We start from the raw sequence: 7,546 nt of genomic DNA, 5'->3' as shown, positions 1-7,546 counted from the left end.
TGCTTTGTAGAAAAATATCTTTTAAAAATATATAAGTACCTAAGTTTGTTGTAAGTTGAGCAGCAGTTTTAAAGTTAAACTGCTATGCTAAATTTCTGAGCATTTTCAATACTTGAATGTGGAATACGTACTGAGGATTTATGCTTGGCATAATACTGGACTTCAGTAGCACCAAGGATTCCAGTGGCACAATGGCTATAACCGAAAAGTTGCTGGTTTGAAACCACCGTCTGCTTCTTGAGAGAACGATGTCTCAGTCGGCTTCCATAAAGATTTAGAGCCTCTTAAAACAAATATAAGGTGTCCTCTCACGCCAGCAACAATAGCAAAGTTTAGCAAATAAAAAATGCTGCTGAGGTTGTGGGGAGATTGGAAAGTTGATTCACTGCTGGTTGGCCTGTAAAATGGTGCAACCACTATGGAAGGCAGTATGGCGCTGTCTCAGAAGTTGGAACTAGAAATACCATTTGACCCAGCAATGCCACTGCTAGGAATATACCCTAAAGAAATCATAACTTCCACCCAAACAGATATATGTACACTCATATTTGTTGTTGCATAATAATAATAAATATAAATAACAATAATAGCAAAATGAGCAAAAACCAACCTGTGTACATCAACAAATGAATAGATAGAAAAATGATAGTATATTCACACAATGGAATATTACACAGCCCTGAAAACAAGGAACTCATAAAATACTAGACAACATGGGTGACCCTGGAGGACATTATGCAGAGTGTAATATCTCAGTCACAAAAGGGCAAACACTGAATAACATTGTTTAGGGGATAAGTAATGAACACTGCATTGCAACAGATGAAGGAAAGTGTTTAAGAGGAATATATGACTAGGCATTATTTGTCAACAATCCAGAATAACAGGTGCATAGCAAATTGAACTGTGGGAGGGTTGGGGCAGGGAGGGAGGAAATTATGCAACAATGAATTAATATAATTTTTTTAAAAAGTAAACCAGGGGGGTAGGGAGGAAAATGTGCAACAATGAATGGAAAAAACCCAACTTTTCTGTAAAATTTCATTAAAATCACAATTTAAAAAAAAATAGAGCCTCAGAAACCCTGTGGGGTGACTAGAAGTTGGAATTAGCTCAATAGCAATGAACTATTTACCCTTTTACTGTAAATGGAAAGGATAATGTTTTAAATAAACTACGTTCAAAATTGGCACCATCAAAATAAACTTCCTTTTTACTGTTAACCTATTGACTCTTGTAAGTTGGTTGCTGTTAAGTCAGTTCCTCACCCCAGTGACCTCCTTTGTGTGTGCAGCAGCCCTGCCCTGCAGGGTTTTCAAGGCTGGTCAAGCCTATGCTCTGGATAGATTTGAACCACTGATCTTTTAGCTAGTAGAAGAGTATTTAACCATTTGTATCATTCAGGGACTTTATTTTTTTTTAATTAATTTTTTTTTAAGTGTGAAAGAAAAAAAATAATGAGAGGTAGCTTGGGGCCCAGAGGACATCTCTGTTTTAACACCGGAAGTCTAGCATCCCAGGAGCCACATCAGAACTAGGCAAAAGGGACTGTGGGTCTCTCTGAGCTGTGCCCCAGGGCCTGGGAAGTCCTGGGCTGAGAGCAGTTTCCTAGAGGTGATCACACTTGAGATGGGTCACAGAAGGTCCCTGGGCTGGGAATTGGGGGCTTCAAGGGACAAAGTCGTTGCCCGGAGACAGAGAGTGTCAGAACTCCCATCAGCCTCAGCGCACGCCTGGCAGAGAACTGTCCTCTAAGGGCCTGGAGCAGAGGTTGCCTTTGCTCTGCATCACCTATCTGCTCCATCATCCCTGGGCCCCCCCCACCCCCCACCCACCCATCCCCAGGGCCTGGTCGGAGATAGACAACACTTACCTGGCAGGTGAAGACTCTTGTCAACTCCGGAGTCAAACAGTTGCAGGAGGAAAGTCCCAGTCAGTCCTTCCTGTGTGGGCCCCTCGGCTTCCTGAACCGCTGTCACTTACGGAAAGTCTGGGCTGTGTGGGGGATGGGGGCGGGGGAGACAAGAGGGCTCAGCCAGGGAGGGGCAGAAGGTTCCGGAAGCCTCTACAGCAGCCGCTCTGTTTGGACTGGCTGCAGGAGCCCCCAATCCGCAAAGGAAGCTGTGGTAGTATAAAGAGGGCCCCAGCCACACAGAGGTCTCTGCAGGACCTGGACCTGCTCCCTATGGGGCTTCAGGGGCACCCCAGCTCCCAAGGCCTCAGTTTACCCATCTGTGGAATGCCTGGGTTGGGCACCCAGTGGAAATACTTTTACACCCTCAGGATGGATTTGCTCAAGAAGGATGGAGGGAAGTTTTGAGACAATGGAAGGATCAGATTAGGTATGACCAGATATGTTAGTGGTTCTCAGAGGTGGGCAGAAAATCTTTGGGAAGCCCAAATGGTGAGCATACTGGGCTCCTAACTAAAGGTTGGAGGTTCAAATCCACTCATAGGTCCCTTAGAAGAAAAGCCTACAGGTCTATTACTCAAAAGTTATTGGTTGTTATTGGGTACTGTTGAGTCTAAACTGACCCATAGCTGACCCTCCAGCAGGTTTTCAGAGATAGTAAATCATATGGGAGGACATTGTCCATTTTTCTTCTGCGGAGAAACTGGCAGATTCGAACCGTTTACCTATGCTTTGGCAGCAAAATTCCTTACCATTAAGCCACCAGAGCTTCCTTGCTGTTGTTGCGTACCATTGAGTCAGAACCAACCCGTAGATAACCCTATAGAGGGTTTTCAGAGGCAGTTAATTGCATGGGAAGAGGCTACCCATCCTTCTCCCATGGAGCAGCTGATGGATTCAATCTGTGTGACCTAGGGATTGCAGTGCGGCTTCTTACCACTAGGCCACCAGAGCTCCTGTAGCCACTGGGAAAACAAAGAGAAATCAACCGTTAGAAACTTTATTGAGCATAATTCTGCTCTGACATGGGGCGCTGTGAGTGGATGTGGACCAGACGGGCTACTTGTATCTGGTGGAGGGGCAGGTGGGAAGGAGGGAGCAAAGAAAATTCAGCATTTTAGGGATACTGGCTTCCTAATTGGGAATAGATGATGGTGGTGGTTGATTGTGGTGAACAATTAATGTTACTGACCTGAACGTGTAAAGATGGTTGAAATGGTAACTGTTTTGTTACACAGACATTTTTGGTAATGGGCGGTGTTTGGGGTCAATTTCTGGCTCATAGCAACCCGAGTGCTTGAATCGAGCTACACCATGAAGTTTGTCATCTTTATAGAAACATGTTGCTGGATCTCTCTCCCATAGAGTCGCTGCTTGGGTTCAATCCACCAGCCTCTTGTTCGGCAGCTGAGCACTTAAGCACTGCATCACAAAAACTCCTTCCTGTACACATATTTGCATACAGACAGATGGAAGATTCTGTAGCAAAGTCAATTCTTACACCTTTTGCAATAAAATGTCACAGCGACTTATCAGAATATACGTTTATTCTCTCACAGTCTTGCAGGCTGGGAGTCTGAATTCAAGGTGTTGGTTGTGCTGATTTTTTTTTTTTCTGAGCTTCTGGGGGTGAAATCCTCTATCCGGCCCTCAGGTGATGTCCTGCAATCCTGGTGTTCCTTGGTCTGTAGATGCATCCCTCTCCAATCTCTACCTCCGTTATCTTGTGGCCATCTTTCCGTCTGTCTCTCTCTTCATCTCTCTCTCTCCCCCTACCGCCTCCCCTCCCGCCCACCGCCTCCCTGCCTTTCTCCCTCCCTCCCTTTCTGCCTCTCTGCCTCCCTCCCTCTCTTTCTCTCTTGCGTCTCTTTTATAATGACACCATTCAGTTGGCATAGAGCACTCTGGTGGTGTAGTCTTTAGGGAGCTGTGTGGTTAAACCAAAGGCCATGCCTCTCGGCATTTTAAATCCACCAGCAACTTCACAGAAGACAGATGGACAATTTCCTCCCATTCAACTTAGAGTTTCAAAAGCCCGAAGGAAAACCAGTTATTATTTGATTCCAATACCACAACAGTGCATATTTTTTAAAATCAGATGGCATTAAGGCCCACCTGCTCAAATGTCCACCACACATCTGTCACTCTGGCATGCTATGGTGGCCTGTGTGTCACTAAGATTCTGGAGGCTTTGTCCTCAGGACGTCAAACACCATCAGGGTCATTCATGGTAGACTAGTTTCAATGGAGCTTCTAGACCAAGACAGACTAGGAAGAAAGGCCTGGCAATCAACTTCTGAAAACTAGCTAATGAATTCCCTAAAGGCCACAATGGTCCAGGCTACAGTGAATCATGAGGATGACACAGGGTGCGGAAGAGTTTGGTTCCAACACACGGGATCCCTCTGAGTTGAGGCAGCTAACCAATTGTGTGAAGGACGTTGTAGAGTTTATCTTTCAATATGGCTCTCCTAGCCACTGAACTTGACTCTGCCATGTGGATGGGTGGGAATAGGTGAACGGGGCCTGTTAGCCTATCCACAGGGGATTGACTGACTAACTCACCAATCCACAAGAGGATTGGCTGGTCTCACCTTTAAATTGAGTGCATACAACTGCAGAGAAGCAACCCTCCCCAGAACCAGTGAAGCAGCAGCAGCAGCAAGAGAGTGTAACATCTCCTTGGACCCAGAAATTCTTCCTCTAGCTACACCAACGACAACAACAGGCATGGCCGAACCAGAGGACCAGAGAGACCTGACATGAGATGGAGCTGACTGTTAACCCCATAGACTGAACCAGAGCTAAGATAGGAACCTTTGCCCAAGTTTCTTGGACGACTAGGGAGGAGGTAGGGAGAGCTAGTATTGACAGAAATGAAGATTTGGGAACACTCACCTAAAACCATGAGGCTCAAAGCTGAGGTGCTTGTGAGCACATTTCAGAAGTTGCCCTGACTGTATTCAGTTACTAACCTGAATTATAGTCTTTTGACTTCCCCAATGTGGTTCTGTGTGGCTTGTGAGCTATCATATCAGATTCTGGACCTAGTAATTACTAATCCGCAGCCCTAAGACCGTGTTTTAAATTGTTGTTTTTAAATTGTTTTAAATTGTTGTTGGTTAAATATTCTTCTAGGTCATATAGCCCTGGTGTGTGTGTCCATTTGCTGTACAGAGGTAACTTGTGGTCACTGTGAAGCTGAACACTGCGACACTGATGTGTCAAATGCGATAATGGGTACCCATGGTGGACGGTGTTTGGTGGCGCTCCCCGGTTAAAACAAGCTTGGAAGCAGGAGTAGCATCCACTTCCACAAATAGCTTGTCTCCGGAAACCCTATGAACTGGGAGAAAGGATGAAAGTCACGCATGCAAGTGTCGAGGACTTTCGTTCATAGGGTCACTATGAATCGCCTACGACTCGACAGCACTCAACAACAACAATAATTACTTGCTATGCATCAGAGAGTCGGATGACAGTAGAAGAATTGATTCCTTTGGATTGTGGTGCTGCAGAAGAGTATTGACCATGGACCATGAGGAGAACAAATAGGTCTGGCTTGGAGAGGGTGAAACCAAGTTTCTCCTTGGAGGCAAGGATTTTGAAGTTCCATCCTCACATACTTTGGGCATGAGACCAGGAGGGACCCGTCTTTGGAGAAGGACATCTTGCTTGTAAGGGTGGAGGGACAGTGCAGGAGAGGAAGACTCTGGATGAGATGGATCGATACAGTAACTGGGGCAATAGATTATTTCATATAGGAGGAGGTTATACAATAGATTGCAACTGGTTTCTTATACTCAGCATGATGTCATCGTAGCATGCATCAGGACAGCATTTCTCTTCTACTGAGTAGTACTCCATTAGGAGCTTCGGTGGCATGGCCCCTAGGGAGTTGTACTGTTAACTCAAACGTAGCTGCTCCAGTGGCTTCACAGGAGGACAATGAGCAGTCTCCTCCCATATGATTTATTGTCTCCAAAACCCCCTATGAATCCACAGCAACAAAAATGGAATTATTTTGAATACTCCATTGTATGGATGGGGTGCATCATATCGGTCCATCATGTGTAGATGAAGACTTGGCTTGGCTTGTATCCACCTTTTGGCTACCGCGAAAAGGGCCACAATTGGCAAGCTCTGGTGGCCTAGTGGCAAGAAGCTGCACTGCAACCCCAGAGGTGAGCTGAAACCACCAACTGAAACCGACCAGCGGGTTCACACGTGTTCTAGAGTGGGACCTGTGCGGATTAAAAGGGGGAGAGGGGCAGGGGCAACGAGAGAAGGAGGCCAGACAAGGTTCCCTGATCAAGCCTCAAGTTTATTCAATAATTCCACAGATATTTAAAGGGAAACTACAGAAGCTGAGTCCCAAAATATCAGTTTACAGCAGGTAGGAGGGGCACGCCCAGAGGCAGTGAATCACACTGATCCCAGGGATGGGTGGGGCTGCCTTATGCTGAGCTTGGCCTCTCCCTGTCCGCAGTGGGGATGTGAAATGAAGTCCACGGGCAAAATAGTGTTGCTCGTGCCAGAGCCAAGAGAGGTCAGGATGGCTTCCTACAGTGAGCGGTTTGAATCCACCAGATGTTCTGCTGGAAAGGGAGGGACAATCTCCTCCTGTATCAGTCAGATCCTAATTGACAGTATACACACACACACAAAAAAGGACAATAATAATAAAAAGAGTGTATTCTTTAAAAAAAAAGTGCCACAATTGACACTAATAGATGGGGTTTCTGTTTGTGTGCACGTCTTCATTTCTTCTGGGTAGATCCCTGCAGCAGTGGGCTCAAGTGTGTCAGAGATAATTGAACATGGCACAGGATAGGTCAGGGTTCAGACCTGCTGTTCACAGGGTCGCTATGAGTCTTACTTGACTCGCGGCACCGAAAGCAGCAACGTCCTTCTGTGTGTTCCCTCTTCATGATGTAGCAAAACAGTTCACCCACTCACCTGTTGCAGGGTATCTGTGTTCCCACCTTTTTGCTATTGTGAAAAGTTCTGCAATGAACATCAGTGGGCATGTTCTGCTCTTTGTATAAATCAGAAGAGATTAGATCTAGGACCTGGTCTCCTCGAGTTTGACCTGATCAACAAAGAAATTAAAGCATAGGTGCAGGGGCTAATGCCTCAACGTACATTTTGGGGGGAGGGGAGTGCAGAGGGTTATGAATTGAATTGTATCCCCCCAGAAATATGTGTTCTGTCTGTCAATAAGATGGGCAGTGTGAAGAGGGTGCAGGACCTGGCAGAGTCACGTCTATTGTGTTATGAGTCAGAACCGGTCTGTGGGCACCTTGCAACGACCACCTACAAGTGGATAAGGAGTCGTGGTGGCAATTCAACCCAGAGCAGGGGGCGTGTGGGAAACTCTAAGAGACAGAAGAGCCCAGGCAAAGACTGGGAGGCTAGACAGTCAGGGACAATAAGAGACAGCGAGAGGTGACAGTGCCTGAGCTGAGATTCCTTGGTGGAGGCAGCAGGACTGTGGGGGGAGGGAAGAGGTTTCGGTGGTGGCCCCAGAGGAAATGCCAAGCTGAGGCGCAGCCAGCATGTTTTTCTTTTGCTTCCTCGGTGGCTTCACCCCAGAGAACATGAATTCTCTCTGCTCCTATTTCTGGTGACAGT

This window comes from Elephantulus edwardii, unplaced genomic scaffold, assembly GCF_000299155.1.
Source record: "Elephantulus edwardii isolate Elephantulus edwardi_28Jun2011 unplaced genomic scaffold, EleEdw1.0 scaffold00226, whole genome shotgun sequence".
Lineage (NCBI taxonomy): Eukaryota > Metazoa > Chordata > Mammalia > Macroscelidea > Macroscelididae > Elephantulus > Elephantulus edwardii.
This window is presented reverse-complemented; position numbering follows the sequence as displayed.